This window comes from Heteronotia binoei, chromosome 9 (assembly GCF_032191835.1).
Source record: "Heteronotia binoei isolate CCM8104 ecotype False Entrance Well chromosome 9, APGP_CSIRO_Hbin_v1, whole genome shotgun sequence".
NCBI classification, from domain to species: Eukaryota; Metazoa; Chordata; class Lepidosauria; order Squamata; family Gekkonidae; genus Heteronotia; species Heteronotia binoei.
In genome coordinates this window covers 79,320,214-79,343,550 of record NC_083231.1, presented here as the reverse complement: position 1 = coordinate 79,343,550, position 23,337 = coordinate 79,320,214, and positions in this window count along the sequence as shown.

The window sequence follows — 23,337 nt, the reverse complement described above, 5'->3', positions numbered from 1 at the left end:
TCACATTACAAGAAAAACAGTAGTAGAGTTCTGAAAATAGAAGGAGGCTTAGGGTTGCCAAGTCCAATTCAAGAAATATCTGGGGATTTTGGGGGTGGAGCCAGGAGACTTTGGGGGTGGAGCCAGGAGACATTGGGGGCGGAGCCAGGAACAAGGGTGTGACAAGCATAATTGAACTCCAAGGGAGTTCTGGTCATCACATTTAAAGGGACAGCACACCTTTTTAAATGTCTTTCTTCCATAGGAAATAATGAAGGATAGGGGCACCTTCTTTTGGGGCTCATAGAACTGGATCCCCTGGTCCAATCATTTTGAAACTTGGAGGGCATTTTGGGGAGAGGCACTAGATACTATACTGAAATTTGGTGCCTCTACCTCAAAAAATAACTCCCCCAGAGCCCCCGAAACCTCCAGATCAATTCCCCTATGAGAAATATTCCACATAGAGAATAATAAAGACGTTTCCCTCTCCTCCACACACACCCCTTCTCGCAAATCTGATGTAGGGGATTGGCGCTCTACTCACCAGCCAGCTTCTTCACAGTAACAAAGACACAGACACAGACACAGAAAGTTGAAGCCTTTTATCACCTCTGGAGGTGCAAAGGTACATGGTCCTTTGGGGCGGGGCAGGAAGCAGCCTGGGAAAGCTCCGGCTGCTGTGATGGAGCTGGGTGGGAAGGGGAGGGGCAAGGAGAAGCTGCTGCGATCTGAGGTGAGAAGGGAAAGGAAGGGAGGAGGAGAAGCATCAGGGATTGGTGGGAAGGGGAAAGGAGAAGCTGCTGGGATCTAGGCTGCGTGGGAAGGGCTGCCATTCCCCTCGCTTTCTGGATTTTTGCCGAGTGGGGGGAGGAGGCTCCAAATCGGGGGTCCCTTGCCCAGGCGGGGGATTTGGGAAGCCTAATGGAGGCTCAGGTTACAAAGGACCAATGTTCCCTCTAAGCCGTGGAGTCTTGTGAGCAAAAATTCCACTTTGTAAGCTATTGGCATTAAAGTCATGAGCTACTGCATAAGTTAGTTTGCTCTGGGGTCATTTGTCCTGAGCTAAGACAAAAATGTGTAAGCTGGAGACTAAAAAACTGTGAGCTAACTTACACTAACTCAGTTTAGAGGGAACACTGCAAGGGACCTCCAGAAGGAAAATGCTAACAAAAAATACTTTAGCAAGTGAAAGTCTAGCCCATAATGCAGTTTCCCACCGTCTTTTATTTCTGTATAGGGTTGCCAAATCCAACCCCAGAAATATCTGGGGACTTTGGGAGTGGAGCCAGGAGACTTTGGGGGTGGAGCCAGGAGACACTGGGGTGGAGCTAGGGGGAGGGGGGAAACGGCGCCGGGGAGCGTGGCGAGCCGCCCCGCAGCTGCCGCCTCTGCTCCGCTCGCTGTGGTTGCTCCTCTGAGATGGGCTCAGCCTGAGCAGAGTAGAGGCGAGCAGAGTAGAGGCGGCAGCGGCGCGGCAGCCTCGCCCGCTCCGCCTCTGGGATGGAAGCGGAGGGGGGGGTGGAGGCGGGCCGGGAGCGTGGCGAGCCGCAAGTCCGAGTCCTAGAAGGGCTCAGATTCGCGGCTCGCCATGCTCCTGGCCTGCCTCGCCCTCCCCTGCACTGCTGCCACCTCTTGGCTGCTCCTCCGAAATGGGCTCAGCCTGGGCCCATCTCGGAGGAGAAACTGCGGTGGGCGGGGAGGGGGCGGCAGCGGCGCGGCGGCCTCGCCGGCTCCAGGATCCGGCGGCGTGGCGCCGTTTCCCCCCTCTCCCCCCGCTTCCATTTTTTGGGGGAGCGGGGGAAGAGGGTGGAAATCCTGGGGTCCCCCGCCAGGGCGGGAGGGTTGGGAAGCCTATTTCTGTAATAGCAAACATTTTAAAATGAAAGTTTAACAATGCACTTAAGTTCCAAAATGATGTCACTTGGTCTTCCATGGCAATGTTTCACTTTAGAATGCTGCAATTGTTTTTTGTTTGGGCAGTGTGCAGCCATTTCCTTAAAATTCATTGTCAATTTCATTGCTTTCTGGAAAGAGCTTTTTCATTTTTACTTCCCCACTTTTGATAGCAGAACTAGAATTATCAGTGCCAAAAAACTATTTAGGGCAGGAAATGAAAGCTCTGGAACAAAATCAAGCCCTCTCTTGCTCTTTCTGTCTCTCTCTGTCTTCCCCACCCTCTCATTTTAATCCAAACCTTTGTCCAAATAACAGGGCTGCGTACATTGTCCTTCCCTCCCTCTCTATTTTTGCCCTTTATTCTGCAAAGGAACATTACATACTATTGATTTGATTTTGAAGCAGGTAGTGGGCCCTTAAGTAACACAGTTGCTCTAAACAATATGGAGAAAGGCTCTGGCTGTCAAACTGTTAAGAATCAACAATATTTGAATAACATTTGGATTACTTCACTGGCAACCTCTGCAGCCCAGTGAGTCATACTAACACATATTTCTAGTGGAAGTGACAATGAAACTAGTGAAGGAGCATGGTGTCCATGCTTTGACAGTGTTTATTATTCTTATCTAGGTATTCGGGTAAGTATTTAAGCAAGTCACAGCCAAATTGTTACCATGTTTACTTACTAGTGTTTCATTTATTTCAGTCCTTTATTTGAAATATGTTTATGACTGTGTAGCCGTAATCCAGGGATGGAATTCTAGTAGGAGCTGCTTTGCATTTTCGACCACACACCCCTGATGTAGCCAATCCTCCAAGAACTTACAAGGCTCTTTTTTGTAAACTCTTGAAGGACTGGCTACATCAGGGGTGTGTGGCCTAATATGCAAAAGAGCTCCTGCTAGAATTCTACCCCTGCCGTAATCTATGTCTAGGTCTGCAAATCTAAACAAAAATGGTTATGTGCCTTATTTCCAGGTAAACATTGAGCACTGGGATGTAAAATATGTAGAGAACTAACAAATGTAAATATTACTAATGTCCCCCAAATTACTATGATTTCTTCATAAGAGGAAAATAGAAAATTCATCACTGAGTTCCATAGACTTAGTTTTTATGTACAGATTTTGCATTTTAGAAGGCTACTGGTATGAGCTTTACTGAGTTAATCTGGAAATACTGAAACGGATCAGATGGTTACATATGAAACATGCTTGACACAGATAAGAAACATACCCTTGGGGTTTTGTTGCTGTTTTGTTTTGAGGTGTTTTTTTTAAATGCAGCCAATAAAATATATCTAGTAAGCATCACACTCAAGTAGACCCCTTGTAATCCTGAGGAATGCTCCTGCAGCACAAGAAACTGTATTTATTTAGGAAATGTGTATGCCCCCTCTCCATACTTTCTCAGTAGAGCTCACAAGTAAAACCACAAAACAAAAACAGCAAACAGCAATTAAAAACAATAAAAACGAACCACACCAGTAAGAATAAATCAATCCATCAATAAATAACTTAAGCAAAGCCTGTAGAATATGCTGATAAAAACAACCAGTAAAAGCCATAAAATGCACTGGAATTGCAATAGTTAAACCAGGATCAGACCATAAAACAGTTTTAAAAGATGGATCTCCATAGTTAAAATAAAATACTGATCCTCAGTTTCAGACTGATATTAGTGCTTACTTTGCATGTCAGTTGTTTTCTGCCTAAGTTCTCTACAATGTTAGAGTGACAAAGTGCTGCCATTTGATGTTTTAGATAAATTAAGAAGAAAGAAAGTTCATTAACCTCTCTTTAAGAACTGAAATCAATAAGTATTTTTTCCTATTGCTGTATGCAGCTAAAGTTTGGATGTTCCATCAGTGCCAGGCACATTATACTCACAGCAGAGGCTCCTCTGCATTTGGGATATACTTTGCACCAGTGCAATGAACCTTCCTCCATAAGGAAAAAACAATTATCCATGTGATCCAACATTCTTTCTCACACATAGACCAAGCAGCTAACCTGGAGGGCTGCCAACCAGGACATGCAAGACAAGGTCTGCTGCTTCCCAGCACTGTTATTCAGAAGTGTACTGCCTGTGGACATGGAGGTTCCCTTTAGACTTTGTGGCCATCATTGATGGATTTTTCTCTCTCTCTCTCAGCTTGGCTTCGCGAACGAAGATTTAAGAAGGGTGCAATAGTCCACGTCTGCTGCAGGCTCGCTGGTGGCTGACAAGACCAATGCGGGACAGGCAGGTCCGGCCACAGTGGCTGCAGGGAAAAGTCTGATTTAGGGTTGGTGCTGTAGCAGTGCGATTCTTCCTCAATCTCCTTTTGTCCTCAAGACCAGCTATGCGTGCGTTCTCAAAGGAAGAGACAGCCTGGTGGATGGTATGCCTCCATGCTTTGCGATCTGAGGCTAGGTCAGACCACTGGTGATGGTTGATGCGACAGGTGCCAAGGGATTTCTTCAAGGAGTCCTTGTACCTCTTCTTTGGTGCCCCTCTATTTCGATGGCCGGTGGAGAGTTCGCCATACAGGGCAATCTTGGGAAGGCGGTGGTTTTCCATCCTAGAAATATGAAATAGAATTGATGGATTATTCACAGATGAAATATACTACCTTTAAATGAGCAGGCCTTCTGTGATAGCTGTATAGTATAAGCAGCACTAGATAGAGAAATGATCAGGGTGGTAGGATATAAACCATAGCTGTTTCCAATATGACTCAGCCCTCCATTCTTTCGAGGTCGGTAAAATGAGTACCCAGCTTGCTGGGGGGGAAGTGTAGATGACTGGGGAAGGCATTGGCAAACCACCTCGTAAAAAGTCTGCCATGAAAATGTTGTGAAAGCAATGTCACCCCAGAGTTGGAAACGACTGGTGCTTGCACAGGGGACCTTTCCTTTCCTAGTAATTATTGGATGTGATGCAGCTGCTGGCATATTTAAACATTTCTATGTTGATGTGGGTTTTTTTCACTCAGGTAAACTGTGCAAATATTTTTCCTTTTATTAGCAGTTATTCCAAGTGGGGTCTCTGGTCATATAAAGTTAGTTATGGCTATTGAAAACCATCAGAAATTTAGACATGGTCTTAGACACCTTGTCAATGGAGGCCCAGATAACAAATGTTGCCAAGCTGTTTTTTCATCTGCACCAAGCACGGCAACTGATGGCTTTCCAGTCTCACCCCAACCTAGCCATAGTAATCTATGCAACAGACATCTCCAGATTGGATTACTGTAACTCACTTTATGTTGACCTGATCCAGAAACTCTAACTCAGGGGTGTCAAACATGCAGCCCGGGGGCCAAATCAGGCACCCAGAGCATTCTTATCAGGCCCCCGAGCAACTGGCTGTTATCTGCTTCCTTTTCCCTCTCTCTTGCTTCCTTCTGCATCTCAACTTGCTTTGCAAGCCTTGCTCAATTGCACAGGGGCTACAGAACAAAACCTCTATTTTCTCAATTTGTTGAGGCTCCTCCCTGTCCTGGTCCCATGGGGAGGGCGGGAAAGAGCCAGAGCTTCCTTTGCCCAGTTCCCTGGATCCCATGGGAGAAATACAAAGAAAGCACCTTTAAGACCAGCGAGTGCTAATGTTTTAAGCATGTTTTATTTTAAGGATTTTAAAAAAAAAATCTTTAGTCATGTTTATCTGTGTCCTTTAAAAAGTTTATATCTCTGCTATATAATATTAAATAGGTACACACATGGCCCAGCCTGATATAGCCCGGCCCAGCCCAACAAGATCTGGCCCTCATAACAAATGAGTTCGACACCCCTGCTCTAACTAGTCCAAAATGCAGCAACACAAGTTCTGTTAGGAACATCACAGACAGCACACATTCATCCTGTGCTGTGTCAGCTGTACTGGCTTTCAGTGGAGTACCGGATCAGGTTCAAGGTTTTGGTATTGACCTTCAAGGCCTTGAATGGTCTTGGACCTATGTACCTTTGGGACCACCTCCCCCAAAGATCTTTGCGCTCTGCAGAGAACAATTTACTGTTGATCCCCAGCCCAAAAGACATCCAGCTGTTCTTGACCAGCAGTGCCTGGTGAAACTCTCTGCTGGGTGGGTAACATCTGCATCCAGTGGGACCTGATGTAGTTCCACAGCGCTTGCAAGGCAGAGATGTTCCACTAGGATTTTGGTTGAAGATAGCAATGGGTACCACCCTGGCTAGCATAATCCCTTCCCTCTTCTTTCTTTTCCATTTATGCTTCCTCCCTACTCCTCCATGAGATGGTGGCAAAGTCTGAAATTCAATTTATTAATGCCATCTGTTAATTGTGTTTAATTAATTATCATTATATGGTATGTATTTTACTGTTGTTCATCGTTCAGAATGATTTATAAATCTAAATTATAAATAAATAAATAAAACTTACATGCCACTGAAAACAATAGGCTTTAAGTGAGTTGTTGTTGCTATTTAGACTTGTATTAGAGTTGTGACTTATTCTGTTGATTTCAATGGAATTCTGCCATGACAAACTTTAAGGGGATTGGGGCATAGATGCCTTTAAGATCCTAATCAGCTAGGACTGTTGTCTACATTACTGTAATGAAACATTTCACGTTACCAGTAAAAATTCTGAAGGTGCACCTGCACCATTGTTTCCTCTTTCCATGCTTAATTGAATTGGACACCCAAGACAGTGTAGTTCATAGAGCTATAAGACATTGTGCTGATATATACCGTACCTGCTGAACAGATCCTTTTAAATGATCTGATAGCACTGGGCACCATGCCAGGCAGATAATCAACCATTTCTGATACTTAACATGCAAGAGTAGCAGATGTTCAATAAGACAGATTTTAAAAAACAAACAGATCAGCAGATGTCCAGCACTGGCCATTTTGAGCTTGTGCATACAGCAGGAGCAGAAGAGAATATAGAAGATGATGAAGAAGATGATATTGGATTTATATCCCGCCCTCCACTCCAAAGAGTCTCAGAGAAGCTCACAATCTCCTTTACCTTCCTCCCCCACAACAGACACCCTGTGAGGTGGGTGGGGCTGGAGAGGGCTCTCACAGCAGCTGCCCTTTAAAGGACAACTTCTGCCAGAGCTATGGCTGACCCAAGGCCATTCCAGCAGGTGCAAGTGGAGGAGTGGAGAATCAACCTCGGTTCTCCCAGATAAGAGTCTGCACACTTAACCGCTACACCAAACTGGCTCTCCATGCATATACTGATGCATTGTGAAGATCCACATTTAATAGAACTAGTCCCAATGTAAATGTTGTCTTATGTATCCTTTTATATTTGTATCAGATGCGAAGGAATTAGCATTACATTTCTGTTTGCGGGACTGCAAATAGGCCAGATCTAGTGCTTTCCTTGCACTCTACACTTTTACAATCAATCACTGATTGGTTTTGTTTGGGGTAGTGTGGAAACTATGAGTTAGAAGAGATAAACTTGTGCACTCATTGTCTCACTGTCATTTCAGAGCTCTATACAGAAGAATTCACTACACACATGCCTTGGCATTCTGTCAGTTTTTCCGTAGCTTGAAGGGTATAATGAGGCACTCCTCCTTGATCTGGCCTGATCCAGGCAAAGAGAAAGATGCTTAGTGGCTTCTGAAATTAATTGAATTAGTCATAATTCACTTATCCCACACTGAATATAAATGAAGCTGTGATTTATTTTCTCTAGACTAGGATACCCCCCAAATGGTGAAAGCTCTAGAGTGGGTATCCACTCTAACCCAAACAATATTCTTTCTTTAATCAGTCACCAAATATAAGATATCTTTCAAAATCAATATACAACTTTTTAAAATAGCAAATTTTTAATGGCCAACGATAAGTATTTTAGACAGCTTCATATACAGGTAGCTGTCCAAACACACTCTGTCTCTCCCCCTCTCTCTGTGGGCATTGTGCTCTCTCTCATGGAATATGTAAATACCGCCTGTCTGTAAATGAATTAACTGTATTAACTCCATAAAGTGGAAAAATTAAAAAGTTATTACTATGAGCCATTAGAACAGTCTATGAGGAGAACCTACAAGGACTTGCAGTGGTATCTTCATTTACTCTTGTATCCACACAATGTCTTCTATCAGTCCCCCTGGAGGCCCCTGAATCCTTTCTCCTTTCCCTTCTTTCCTTTCTCCTTCTCATTAACCAAGCAGTCTTCCCCTTTTTTATTTACTTCATATATACCCACTTTTCTCCCTAATGGGGATTCAAAGCAGGGTATATCATTCTCCTTTCCTCCATCTTATCTTCACAACAACCCTTGTGATAGATTAGGCTAAAAGTGAGTGACTGGCCAAAGAACACCCAGTAAGATTCCATGGGACGGTGGGCATCTGGACATGTGTCTCCCATATACTAACTAGTCTGAAACTCTAACCACTGCACCACATCAGTTCTCAGCTTTCCCTAATTCCCTTCCTCAGGCAACTTTTCCTTGGGAATAGTCTAGCCAAGTTGCAACTGCTTGTGTGGTATCTACGTGTGTGGTAGCAAATTGCTCAAGTGAGTTTAGTGGTGGCTGCCAAGCCTCTTTCCCTCTGCTTGGCAGGCTCTGCCTGAGAAACATATGGCCCAGGTGTGTGATGCTGGCCATCACTAGGTAACCCATAAGAATTGGGGGGGGGGGGCTCAATTTCCCTTGTATCCTCCTTTCCACTGTATCCTCTTTTCCTCCTCCTGACAATACCCACACATTTATTTGTTTCCTTCCCACATACAAGTCAACCAACCTCCTTTTAATCTACCTTTCCCCATCTTCAGCTATATTGTTTAGTTACTTAATTTATACCCCATGTTTTTCCACGTTGGGGACCCCACGCAACATACATCAATCTTTTCTCCTTCATTTTGTCCTCACAAAAACACAGTGAGCTTAGTAACTGGCCCTTGGTTACCCTTCGAGCTTCCATTGCAGAGTGGTGACTGACTGATTGATTGATCAATTGATTTAATTGAATTTAGGCCACAAAGCCCTGATGTAGCCAATCCTCCAAGAGTTTACCGGAGTCTTAGTTCAGGTCCTACTGTAAGCTTCAGGAGGATTGGCTACCTCAGGGGTGTGGCCTAACATGCAAAGGAGTTCCTGCTACAAAAAAGCCCTGAAACACCCACTAAATGTTTAGCAAGCCTTTCATTCATGTTGGAAGGTCTGAACTAAGTGGGCTAAGCATAAATCCTGACCCTAAAGGAATAATCAAGCTGCTGCTGAAAAGGCTTGCACAGCAATCTCCAATAAACATGCCTCAGAGAATGTAGATTTCTGCTGTAGGATTCCTTAAGACAAGCATGTGCACCTAGTGTTGCCAATCCCCAGGTGGGGGCAGGAGATCCCCCAGTTTGGAGGCCCTCCCCCCACTTCAGGGTCATCAGAAAGTGTGGGGGGCACTCCATTATTCCCTATGGAGACCAATTCCCATAGGGTATAATGGAGAATTGATCCATGAGTGTCTGGGGCTCTGGGGGGGGGCTGTCTTTTGAGGTAGATGCACCAGATTTTCAGCATAGCATCCAGTGCCTCTTCTCAAAACACCTTCCATGTTTCAAAAATATTGGAGTAGGGGGTCCAATTCTATGGGCCCCCCAAAAAGGTGCCCCTATCCTTCATTATTTCCAATGGAGGAAAGGCATTTAAAAGGTACACAGTCCCTTTAAATGTGATGACCAGAACTCCCTTTGGAATTCAATCATGCTTGTCACAACCTTGCTCCTGGTTCCATCCCCAGTGTCTCCTGGCTCCATCCCCATAGTCCCCAGATATTTCTTGAATTGGACCTGGCAACCCTATGTGAATCTGACATACAAATACAAACTGCATGAGAAGAGTGGATCAGGATGTTAAATTAGCCCATTTTTGAAAGACTGGAAAATCCTTCTCCAAGTTTTTTTTTTTTTTTTTTAAGGCTAGCTATTTCAATATGGCTGGGCTTCTCTGGTATTATTGAATTGTCTTCCACAAACTGAAAGTACAGTCCTATGCAGATTTACTCCAGTCCAAACCCACTGAAATCGGTGCATGTAAACTGGAGTAACTCTGCAGGATTACGCTATGAAACCTGCATGTAGTGCGGGAAAAGTACAGGAAAGATCATGGGATGCTTCAAAAACAGAAGAAGCGTGATAGATTCTCCTTCATGTTGGCAATGCAAATAGTAAAAGAATACATTCATTCATATGACTTAGAATTGCCCCACAGTGGTATGTTTCTATAAGGATCAGTTTATTTGTTAAAACACAGAAAATAAGGATCAGTTAATTCATATGCTTATCTATTTGAAGTGCCACAAGTCCTTCAACTTAGTTGCATTAGTCCTACAAATTGGTTTTCAGAATCAAGTATCAACAATGGTAGCAAATAATGACATCATTGTTCTTATACACGGTGTAAGCACATAAAGCCAAGCATGGCAAATAGCTATTTGAAATTTGGGAACAGAAAAAAAATATAATACATTGTTAACCCTTGTTAAATGCAGGATCATACTGGATTTTTTTAATCCATGTAATGAATGGATGTTATACCATTTTTATTTCCTCCTCCTCCTCCCAATGTTGGCACTCAATCATAAAGGTAAGAAAACAAGCAACAGTAACTCAGCAGAGATAATGCTGGAAAAAAGAGAGTCATGATTTGTCAGGCTGTAGAGAGGAAATGTCAGTGATTCCTTGAGCATATTATACTGTTTACCACTAACAAGGGTAGCAGTCTTAGCAGGGTCGGCTCGCCCACTAGGCAAACTAAGTGATTGCCTAGGGCTCCAAGAGACAGAGGCACCGAATTGGGCACCCCCCCCTGCGGTGCCTAGTTTGCCCCCCACTCCCCCCCCCCCGCAGCCACCACCAGCCTCCTCTGGCCCGCTGCCACACTCCGCTTGCCCTACCACACTCCGCTCACTCACCCCCCCACTTACCGTGACTACAGTTCTACTGGCTTCTAGAAGCCTGCGCTTGTGCATTTGGTTAAACGTGCAGGCACAGTCTGCGAAAATCCTGTAGGGCTGTTTCAGTCGCAGCGAGCTGAGCACAGTGGTGGCAGAGGGTGAGTGGAGAGGAGCGCACTGGGGGGGGCGAGCGGAGTGCAGGGGTGGGCTGGAGGAGGCTGGCGGCAGCAGGGAGGCGAGCGGAGCACGCCTGGGGGGTGCCAGTGGGGGTGCCTGCCTAGGGCGCTATTTGCCCACAAGCTGGTGCTGAGTCTTAGGCACAGGGATACCTAAACTAAATAACTTCCACCAACAGGAAAAGAAGCATATTTCCACATCTCCTGTTACCTACTCCTAAGAAAGCAGGAAACTAAGAATGAGGTTTGTTCCTACTGTAGCTGCTATGGCTCCTGCTACTGATAGTATATTTGACGTGGGGGGGAGTAGCAAGGACTTGCAGGAGGGAAGATCTCATTTTCTCCAGGATCCCTTCCCCCACTATTTCCTCTTTTTCTTCTCCTGGCATCCCCCATGTCCTCTCCCCTTTCCATAATTGTTATCTGTCCCCATATTCAGCTGTATTTATTACGTCTTTCTTCCCCCTGGGGATCAGGGCTGGATCTACCCATTCTTTGAGCAGGGGCAAAACTAAAAAATGGCACCCTCCACTCAAAAATGGTGGGGGGTGTGCCTGCCACCACAGGCATGGCACCCCCATGCCCACAAAGCAGCCCCAGTCTTCCACCCCCCTCCCAGGTGTCCACCCCTTTTTTCTTTTCCAAGTCTGTGCACAGATTCAAAGGAAAAAAGGGGGTGCAGCACAAATGCCTCCAGGATGCTGTCACATTCTCCTCCCTGGGTCTGTGCACACGGACCCAGGGAGGAAAAGGGGAGGCAGTGTTTGCACCATCCTCAACTTCAAGGAAGGCGCATACACCAGCAGGACACCCTCGCTTTCTCCTTCCTAGGTCTATGCACACAGACCTAAGGAGGAGAAAGGGGGGAAGTGGTGTTTGCGCCATCCTCCGTGCCAAGAATGGTGCAAACGCCAAAGGAATGCCCTCATTTTCTCCTCTCTGGGTCTGTGCACACAGACCCAAGGAGGAGAAAGTAGGGGGAGTGGTGTTTGTGCCAGTCTCAGCTTCGAGGTTGGCATAAACACCACTGGGCATGCACACAGACCTGGGGAGGAGAAAAGCGTGGGTGGGGTGGCCAATTTGGCACCCCCCGCGATGGTGCCAGGGCAAGCACCCCCTCTTGCCCCTCCTAGATCCAGCCCTGCTGGGGACTCAGAGCAGCTTACATCATTCTGCTCTTTACCAACAACCCTGTGAGGTCATTTAGGTATGGAGTGTATGATTGGCCCAAGGTCACACAGTGAACTTACATGACAGCATAGGGATTTGAACTTGATCTCCCAGATCCTTGTCTGAAGCTCTAACCACTATATCACACAGGGTTTTGTGTGGTGACTACTGCTGAATAATAGCAAGCAGCCTGGTTTGCCAGTGGTTGCTCCTGGACCTGACCCCATGACTCCTCCATCAAAGACCAAAACAACCCTTGTAAAAGCCCTGCCAATTCCCTGCCTTTTACCAATAGAAACCAAGACTTGAGGCCTGGCAATATTGTTGTTGTTGCCTAGCAACCCCTGCAATGCCGAATGCAGGGGGTATTCCTCTCTTATAGGTTAAAGTGCTATTTCTATTATGTTGGAGAGTTTTCTCTCCACTGTATTGTTTTTCCCACCCGTGTGTTGTGTATTGTCAAGTTGCTTTTGACTCATGATGACCCTATGAATTAATGACCTCCAAAACAACCTATCATTAATAGACTTGCTCAGGTCTTGCAAACCAGCCTATCATTAATAGACTTGCTCAGGTCTTGGCCTCCTTTACTGAGTCAGTTCTTTCTAAAAGATTTCAAGTTTTTCTGCAAACCTGGGGCTTTTATCAGGTTTGGTTTTGTCTGCTCATGGTTCAAGGTTTTGGATTTAAATATCCACAAATACGGTCCATCTCCATACTAAAGGCCAGTTAATTGATCCTATCTGCACTGGCAATCTCCCAGGTACAAATAATTTTTGTCAAGGCTAGAGTATCCAATTTTTGTTGCATGCAAACTTGAGATGCATTTAAAAGCACATCAAACAACATGGAAGAACTGTATTCCTTCTATACATATTGTTCAAATGATCTGTCTGTCATAATCTTCTTTCACTTTCTCTGTGGCTGCTTGCCATTTTTAAAAAAAGGAGAATACAAACATTATTACAATCAGCCAACATGATGAAACCAATTCAGTAAAAGTCAGAGCTGTGTTGACACATTTTTAAATGACATGTTCAGTACTGAAGTCTGGAAAACCTTAATCCCACTTCGGGATGAAGGGTGGGGAACAAATTAGATTGTGCATGATGATGGTTGGATGAATCATTTACTGCATTTTCCAGCTAACCACAATGAAACTTTCCCATATTCTATTTGTAGATGAGAAGAAAAATCTGGAGAAAGAAAGCTACCTCAAAATCTAATTGAAAGCACTGGATTTAGCCATCAAAGACTACACATCACCAATTTCAGTAGAATCAAGCTAGGCACATGCAAGTTTCTTTGAAATATTTCTGATAAACAAAAGCAATTCATCTCCTGATTCTGAGGAAATATTGTCAAATGCTATAAATCGAACACAAAGTTATGAGGGGGGGGGTGCCTGTATTTAATTGTTTTGTAATGGAATATCTTTTTAGAATTTTTTTTTTAAATTGTAGAGGCTACCTTTTCTTGTTTAGCAGCTCTGAACCCTCAGAAGGATGGGAAAGAACTATTTAAAATACAGAAGCATGTTTGGCCATTGTGGGAAGCAGGGTACTGGACTAGAAGGTCTATTTGTCTGATCCAGCTCTTCTTATGTTATATATGCTGTTGATTTTTATTGACTAGAGGAAAGCAAGATTTCCCTATTGTGTTCAAGTTGGAACAAGTATCTGATAAAAAGATAATAATAATAAAACTTTTTATTTATATCCTGCCCTCCCCGCTGAAGCAGGCTCAGGGCGGCTCACAACATATACACAAAAAAAATATGGAGCAGAGGTCCATCAGTGGCTATTAGCCACAGTGTGTATGTGTGTGTGTGTATATATATATATATATATATATATATTTGGCCGCTGTGTGACACAGAATGTTGGACTGGATGGGCCATTGGCCTGATCTAACATGGCTTCTCTTATGTTCTTATATTAGTTCAATAAAATACAATAAAATCATATAATTCAATAAATACTACATTATAAAACCATCATTTAAATCAACATTCCAATTAAAATTAACAGTTATGGTGCTAAAGTAGAGGTTTTTAATACATTGATGGCGGAATACAACAGCAGCAAATCTATCATTAGCTCAGCATTCAGTGAAGGCCATCTTAAAAAGAGTAGTCTTGCAGGCCTTGTGGAATTGCTCAAGACTCCACAGGGCCCGCACTTCATCCAGAAGTTGATTCCACAGGTGTGGAGCTGTGATAGAGATGGCCTGTTCCCTTGTGTTCTTCAATTTGGCCTCCCTTGGCCCATACCTCTAGGCAATCTGGGCAAAAGGGCGCATGTAGATGTTAAATAACATCGGAGAGAGAACTGCTCCCTGTGGCACCCCACAATCTAGTGAGTGCCTCTGGGACAGCTCTCCCCCAATTGCCACCCTTTGTCCCCATCCATCAAGGAAGGAGGAAAGCCACTGTAAGGCCAACCCCCTAATCCCTGCGTCAGTGAGCCGACGGGCCAGTAACTGATGGTCGACCATGTCGAACGCAGCCGACAGGTCTAACAACATCAGCACCGCCACACCGCCTCGATCCAAATGCCGCTGGAGATCATCCACCAAGGCGACCAGCACTGTCTCCGTCCCATGGCCTGGGCGGAAGCCGGACTGGTAAGGATCTAAGATGGAAGCGTCATCCAGAAAACCCTGCAACTGTAGTGCTACTGCCCTCTCAATAATTTTACCTAAAAATGGTAAATTTGAGACCGGTCGGTAATTTGGCCGGGTCTGCTGTACTCTTTTTCAAGAGAGGGCAGACCATAGCCTCTTTCAGAGGTGTTGGAAATCGCCCCTCTGAGAGGGATCTATTTACAATAACCCGTAAAGGCACCAAATCAAACACATATAAAACCTTTAACATCAAAGGAGACATTTAGTGGAAAGTTTCTTTTTCTTTTCAATTTTAAAACAAATTTTATTTAATGCTTACAATTACAACCATGACATGTCCGTACAGTTCACATAGACAAGATCAATCTAATGTTGAAAACAAAGTACAAGGTCTAAAAGTCAGTTGTGCAGAATATACAAAATAACTCCAAATCAAAAATAAATCAGTTTTCTGTAAAATGAATTCTGAGGTACAATATCATGTTCCTTTAAATATGATATTTAAGGAAACCAAACAGAAACAACACATCATACTGCTCTAAATTCAATTCGAATGAGTTGCAAGCTACCTTATTGATTACAAACAGTTCCCATAATTTCTGAAACCAATATTCTAATGATGGCAGAGAGGAGTTTATCCAGTTAGCCGCTATTGTAAGTCTAGCAGCTGCAATAAGAATGTTGATTAAATCAGAAGTGCATTTCCTAAGCGAGAGGTCTTTCCAGTTGTGCAATAAAAAAAATGTCTGGTTCTAAAGCCAAGAGGTACCCTGGAATTAGTCTTATCTGGGTTTGAATTTGATGCCAAAATTTATAAATATACTTACAGTTCCACCAACCATGTATATAAGTAGCTAGTTCTCAACAATTTTTTATACTAGGTACAATAGTAGGGACAAATTTGTGAAGTCTAACGGGAGACCAGTACCACCTCATAAGTGTTTTGACAAATTGGCATTTAATATTAAAAATGCTAGATTTGTTACCATATGATTTCCAAATTATATTCCATTGAGTAATATTGATTTGTTTATGACAGTCTACATTCCAGCTTTTTTGATATCCCAAAAGTTTAGTTTCAAAAGTCTGAAGCAAAACTTTATATATTTTATAGGCCTTTATAATCATCTTTCAGTCTTCAGCAAATGTTCAAAACAAGTAAGAGGGCGGGAACGCATTGTCTGGATGACAGACGAATGAAACATATGTTTAGGGTTTGTAGAATCTTTTGGGATCAAGTGCCGTGTTCTACTGAAGAAAGTTTTCCTTCCAGTAGAACACGGCACTTGATCCCGAAAGTTTCTACAAACCCTAATGATGTTACCAGCCATGAAAACCTGAAATCTTTGATAAAACATATGTTTAATCTGCAGATATTGAAACCAGTGGATTTTTAAGCCTGTATTTGTTTCCAATTTTTGTTTGTCCAAGAAAAAATTTTTGTCAATTAGATCTATCAGTTGATAACACCGTTTTGTGCCAAGAGCTAACAAAATTGCATTCTTGGCCTAGCGGGAACCTGGTTGATTAAGAAAGGAAGTAAATAATGACAAGTCGGTAACCAACTTGTATTTCTTTCTCTGCCAGATAGTAAAGAATGCTTTCAAGAAAATATTATCTGCTATTTTCGTTTGAGTGAAGAGTTTAGAGTTCCATAAAATATCCACTTTATGGAATGGAGTAAGATATACTGACTCTATTAGTTCCCAATCAGCACTGCTTTTGTTTTGAATAATAAATACAGCTTGAGTGAGAATTATGGTTTCATAATACAACTGCAGATCTGGATAATCCAAGCCTCCAGAGGCAGCAGGGCGAATCAAAATTCTATGCATTATTCTAGTATATTTATTGGACCACAAAAATTTGTTAAGCAAACTTTGCCATTTATTTAGAGTAGAATTTGGAATGAGTATAGGTAAGGCTCTGAAGATGAATACAAATTTTGGAAGAATGAAATTTTTTATCAAGAAGTATCTAGCAGCCTAAGAAAACCTAAGTTTGTCCCATTTTTTCAGTTAGTGATGTACTGAGTCTAACAAATTATCAAAGTTAACCTGAAGCAGATTTGAAAGATTAGGTGGAATATAAACTCCTAAGAGCCTCCAAGTGGTCGTCATCCATTTGTTAAAACTCATAGTTTTAAAATCTTGAGAGGTTTGTGAGGAGATTTGGATAGAATATAATTCTTATTTGTCTCTGTTAAAAGAGATTCCAGATATTAAGGAGAAAGAGGAGGATAAATCTTGTAAAGCTTTTAAAGACTGTTTGGGTCTTGTTAGAAAGACTGTTACATCATCTGCATAGATGGCAGCTTTTGTGTCATTTATCTCCTATGGTAATTCCTGAAATTTCTGGATGCTGTCTAATAGCTTCAGCCAGAGGTTCTAATGCCATTATGAATAAAAGAGGGGACAATGGACAGCCCTACCTGGTCCCTTTTTGAATTTGAATTAGGAGAGAAGAATGGCCATTAATTTTTAAAGAAGCAATAGGATTTTTATGTAAAGCTTCTATTGCATTCTTAAAGTATGAGCCAAAATCCATCAGATCTAAGACGGTCAAGAGATATGGAATCTCCACATTGTCGAAAGCCTTTTCTGCACCAAGTGAGAGAATCAACTATTCATATTTTTGAGATTTGCCATATTGGATTATATTAATTGTTTTGCGGATAGTGTCAGTTAGATTACAGTTAGGAAGAAAACCTGACTGATCTATATTAATATAAGAAGGAAGAATTTGTTTTAACCTATTTGCTAATATTTTAGTAAAGATTTTATTGTCTGAGTTTAACAAGGAAATTGGACGATAAGGGTATAAAGGATCTTTATTAGGTTTGCGTATCACTATAATATTAGCCTAAGTCCATGTTGAAGGCATTTTTCCTGTTTTTAGAATGTCACTGCATAATTCTCTTAGTGGTTCTTTAAGCTCCTTTTTAAATAACTTAAAAAACTCAGGAGGAAAACCATCATTACCTGGGGTAGTCTGGTTCTTTAGCTGTATGAGCACTTTTTCCAGTTCTTTTGTAGAGACATCGGATTCCATAAATTTTTTATGATCTTGGGATAATGGTTTAGTAACTAAGTTCTGGAAAAAACTCCCTAGTTTTACTTTTCCCAGGACAAGAGGAGGAGTAAAGTTTCTAAAAGTAGTCACTAAAATTTTGGATAATAGATTTTGAATGAGTGTGAACCACTCCTTTAGAGTCTTTAATAAAATAAACATGTCTAACATTCCTTTGTTCTTTGGCTTTCCACGCTAGATATTTTAAAGATTTCTGGGATCTAATCCAGTATTTTTGTTTAGTATAAATTAGCTTTTTTTTTTAATACTATCCTTTTCTAAGGTTTCTAATAGATTTCTTTCAGCTGTTAGTTTTTTGAAAATCAATTTGCTACCTGTTCTTTTATGTAGAGCCTCTAAGGATTTTATGTTGACCATTAGATGTTTGATAGCCTCTTCTCTACCTTTTTTTAGGTGAGATGTAACTGAAATTAATTTCCCTTTGAGGCAACCCATCGAACTGAAAATGCAGTGTCATGTGGGGAATTTTCCTTAAAGAAGTTAGCTATACTTTTAAAAATTTGCTTTCTAATGCTCTCATGTAAAAGAATTGCTAAATTCATAACCCAGCGCCTTTCTCTGTCTTGCTGCTCAAAAGATTCAATAGAACAGGTCACAGGAGAATGATCAGACCAGGCTCTAAGTTCTATATCTGCCTGTGAGATTTTACCAATCAAGGACTGAGGGGTTAGAATGAAGTCTATGCGTGAGTATGATTGAAAACAATGAGAAAAGAATGTGTAGTCTCTCATTAAAGGATTTTTTAACCTCCATATGTCACAAAGTTCATATTTTTGCAGTAAAGTATACAGTAAGGTTTGAGACGACTGAGAGTGATTTTTAATTTTTTTAGAACCTGATCTATCCAAGATCCTGTCTGCAATATAGTTTAAATCTCCTTCCAAGATTACCTCTCCTTCTCGGAAATCTTGTAAAATTTTCAGAGCTCGTTTTAGGAACTGAATTTGTAAAACATTAGGGGCGTATATGGAAAGTTTCAAGTACTGCATGTACATGGTAACAATGGCTGAATCACATTTAATGACACCTAGGAAAATATCTGAACACAACTGTGTAAGACTACAGAGCAGGGCTTTTTTTGAGCAGGAATGCACAGGAATGCAGTTCTGGCTGGCTTGATGTAAGCGGTGTGGCCTAAGATGCAAATGAGTTCCTACCAGGCTTTTTTTTTTTTTTACAAAAATCCCTGTGTAAACACTGGTGATGTCAGGAATGTGTGACCTAATATGCAAATGAGTTCCTGCTGGGCTTTTTCTACAAAAAAGCCCTGCTACAGAGTATATAAAGGTATAGTGAATGTAAAATGCAGAGCAGCTGTAGCTCAGTGGAAGAGCATTTCCTTTACATGCAGAAGGCCGTAGGTTCAATAACCACCTAAAAGGATCAAACAGCAGAGAGTCCAGAAGACCTCTGCCTGAGACCCTGAAAAGCCACAACTATTCAAAATAAACAACACTAACTTTGATAGGCTAATATTATGACTATTCTATCCTAAGGCAGTCACATGTGTTTTCAAACATCACTTTAAATTTTAGTATTTGACAGTATTTCAGTGTGTTGTGACATAAAATACTTTAAAGTAGCTATGATGATTTTGCCTTCCCTTACAGGTTTTCCCTTTATCTTGTTCTTTGCTGAGTGTCCCTTTCCTTTTTTTCTCTAGCTAGGGTTGCCAAGTCCAATTCAAGAAATATCTGGGGACTTTGGGGGTGGAGCCAGGAGACTTTGGGGGTGGAGCCAGGAGACATTGGGGCGGAGCCAGGAACAAGAGTGTGACAAGCATAATTGAACTCCAAGAGAGTTCTGGCCATCACATTTAAAGGGACAGCACACCTTTTTAAATGTCTTCCTTCCATAGGAAATAATGAAGGATAAGGGCACCTTCTTTTGGGGCTCATAGAATTGGACCCCCTGGTCCAATCGTTTTGAAATTTGGGGGATACTTTGGGGAGAGGCACTAGATACTATATTGAAAATTTGGTGCCTCTACCTCAAAAAACAGCTCCCCCAGAGCCCCCGAAACCTCCAGATCAATTCCCCATTATACCCTATGAGAAGACGTTTCCCTCTCCCCCCCTCCCCCCCGCCCCCTCCCCTTTCTGGGAAATCTGATGCAGGAGACAGAACTCACTCACCTCCGGAGGTGCAAAGGCACATGGTCCTTTGGGGGCATGGCTGGGCTCCCCTCCCTTCACCGGCCAGCTGACTGGGGGCGGGAAGCAGCCTGAGAAAACGGAAGAGCTCTGGCTGCTGCAATCGGGGCTGGGTGGGAAGGGCTGCCGTTCTCCCCCTCCCCCCCCGCTTTCCCTTTTATGGCCAGCGGGAGGAGGAGGCTCCAAATCGGGGGTCTCCAGGCCTAGCGGGGGATTTGGGACCCCTATCTCTAGCTATCCCACTCAGTCATTTCAATGTACATTGTTAGATGTTGACCCAGCCTAGTGAACTGAGGGGAGAGACTAAAATTCTTCTTTTTGTCCTGGTTTGGTAATGGCATATGAGAGGCTGATGATGGTTACAAACTGTTAAATGCTTTGAGGGGAAATGGTCAGGTATGAATCAAATTTAGGATTTATGAGATGAACAGACAAGAGAAATGAGATAACTTTGTATAAACACCCGATAATTTGTCACAAACAAGTAATTGTTTCTGTTATTCAGACCTTTAAAACTCTGCTTTCATTTTCCTGTTAGTCTGAAGTTGTTTTAAATACAGCAGATGGATGCAATACAGCAGGTACATTCAGCAACCCTGTGGATTAAGTTTGATTTTTTTTTTAAAAAAAGAAACAGGATAAAATAAAATGTTGTGTATATTGAGTTTGTATTATTTAAAAAGATCTCTCTTATTTTATTTTTCAATTAGAGGATGAAGTAAGATATTTTTAAAAGAAAAAAGATAAAATGAAAAGTTGCATATTTTAAATTTATATTGTTCCAGATTTATAACCCACAATAACGTGTCAATTTAAAAAAAAATTCCATTCTATTTAAAATAATTTAATTCCCATTGTGTAAAATAATGCTTAAAGCACAAGCAATACTTAGGACAATTCTTCCATAAACTCTGATTAAGAGTTCATAGAATATTCTCCCATTCCTATGAAATCGATGGAGAATGCACACATTTTTAAATAGTTGTGCCAAAATCTGAAACAGAAAATACATTGATAACGGCACATTTTTCATTTTGTCATGGGGGAAAAAACACAGTAGCAATGGTTTTTTGCTTCTCAAACACTATTTCCCAGCAGCAAATTGCTTTTAGTGTTTGCCCAGACAGAGATCAATAAGGTAAATCTTTTCTGAAATTGTCAATCCTAATATCTAATCAGAAAGCAGCTATGGCAGGATATAACTTCTGCTGCTGCCAAATGAAAACTGGAAATGAAATAAATGTAATCCATAATTTAATAAGAATATGAAGAATACACATGGCTATTGCTGAAAGTTTTTAAATAGTCAAATCACAAATATTTGCAAATATTAAGGTTCTCCCTGCCCTTGCTCAGTTGCTATGCTGAATTGCCAGCTCTTAGTTAATCACTGGATGTGTCAGATCTGTGAGTGTATTATTTTTATTGTATCATTCATATTTGGAATAATTCAACCCTTTATGTACATATTACAATTTCAATCTCATTTATCCAAAGAAACTGGTGTTTTCTGCATGAACAGACAGAGATCTGGGCAGAAGCTTTGTAGTATCCTATAAACTATTACTAGATAGAAGATGGGCTGCATACGGTACAGTATTGCCAAGTACAGGGCAAGCTTCTTTGACTTCTCATGTGCTAGATTCTTTATATATTATATTTGATGGGAGTTCTGAGAAGGTCTGTTAGGTGAATTGCAGCCAAATCACACAAACCTTTGTACACATTTTAAAAAATGTATTGTTATTTATAGATGATTGTTTGCAAACAAGGCAGTACACAAAACACAACAGATAAAATAATTAAATTTAATCAAGATAATACGTATTAAATAATCACAGCAACATCATCATTGACAAATATTTAGGGGCCTCAAATGTTCCCCTAAACAGAGCTGTATTCTATCCCATCCCCAAAACCGACAGTGAGGGGGCAGCCCTTATTTCCTTCCAGAATGTTTGAGAAACCACAAAATATGCTCTAGAATGCACCAATGCCATTTGCACATTTATTTTAATCAGGGCTTTTTTTTGTAGAAAAAGGCCACATCCCCTGACATCACCATTGTTTCACACAGGAACTTATTTGCATATTAGGCCACACCCTGACACCAAGCCAGCCAGAACTGTGTTCCTGCTAAAAAAAAACGTTTTTAAAATCCGCCCCCTCACCAACACTTGTGGGCATAGAAAGTGTCTATTTTTGTCCCTGTGTGTGATAAGGGCTGGTCATTTTTGCTGGAACAATCTCCAATCAACACAAAGTGTTGAGGTCAGTTTTGCTTCAGTTAAGAAAGGAAAACCAAAGGGAAGAAGAAACTGGCCTGCTAATTCCTTACTTTTCAAATGTCCTGGAAACGAAATTGTATATGGGGCAGAATTTCCGTTCTCTTTCGCCTGTGATTCCATATGAGCCTTCAACAACTGTATTTCTAACATTTAAAATTCTAAAAAGTGGAGTCTCTAGGCACAAGGAAAAGAAGCAAGCATACTGTTAATTTACCAAAATAACAAGAGGAAACTGGAATATGAAATTGAAATGTCAAACAGAAGGGATGCAGTAAGCCAACCTGAACAACTCTAATGACCTAAATCCGCACCTCAATTACAAGGATCATTTAGATGTACCGAATATGCAACATTCACTATTTTTAGATAATTACTCTAAAAAGCAAATAGACCTCTGAAGACTAATATTTCTCTTTCCAGTTAGGTTATAACAGTGCCTTCTTAATTGGCTCAAGTTAAATGGAAACAGACATGTCCAATGAATAATCACCCAATTAGGGAAGCTTTGAGACATATATAGTACTGGCAGGTTTTCATTTTTTATTTAACAAGCCATTTTAAGAAATATAATATAGTGGGTTCCATGGATTGATGAGTTGAGATGGTAGTGAACATCAGCTCTTTACTGATTACATAGTAAGACTAAGCATAAGACTGTGGGTTCCCGCACAAACACTCAATTGGTCCATTCAAACCAGCAGAGGGCCCATGATTGGAGTGGGGTAGCAGGAATTAGGATCCTGCTGCCCATTGTTCCCAAGTCCCCAAGCTCTGGTCATTTGGCTTCAATTCAGTTCTCACATGAGTCCACATACATAACAAGAAACAAACAGGGTTGGCATGATCATATGTTTAAAAGAACTAGTGAGATAACACTGGCCAATTTAGTGGCCATAATGGATCAAGAAAAGGAAGTAGAATATACAGTGGACACCATAAAAGATGGCATTTGTGACAGCTAATACCAACTCAGTTTGTAAACACTCTCAGGATTCAGAAACATAAACTGAAGTTATAATATTGGAGGATTGCATCAGGAGAAATTGTGAGCTCATGACCCAAATTCCCTGTAATGGTATGTGGTACACAGC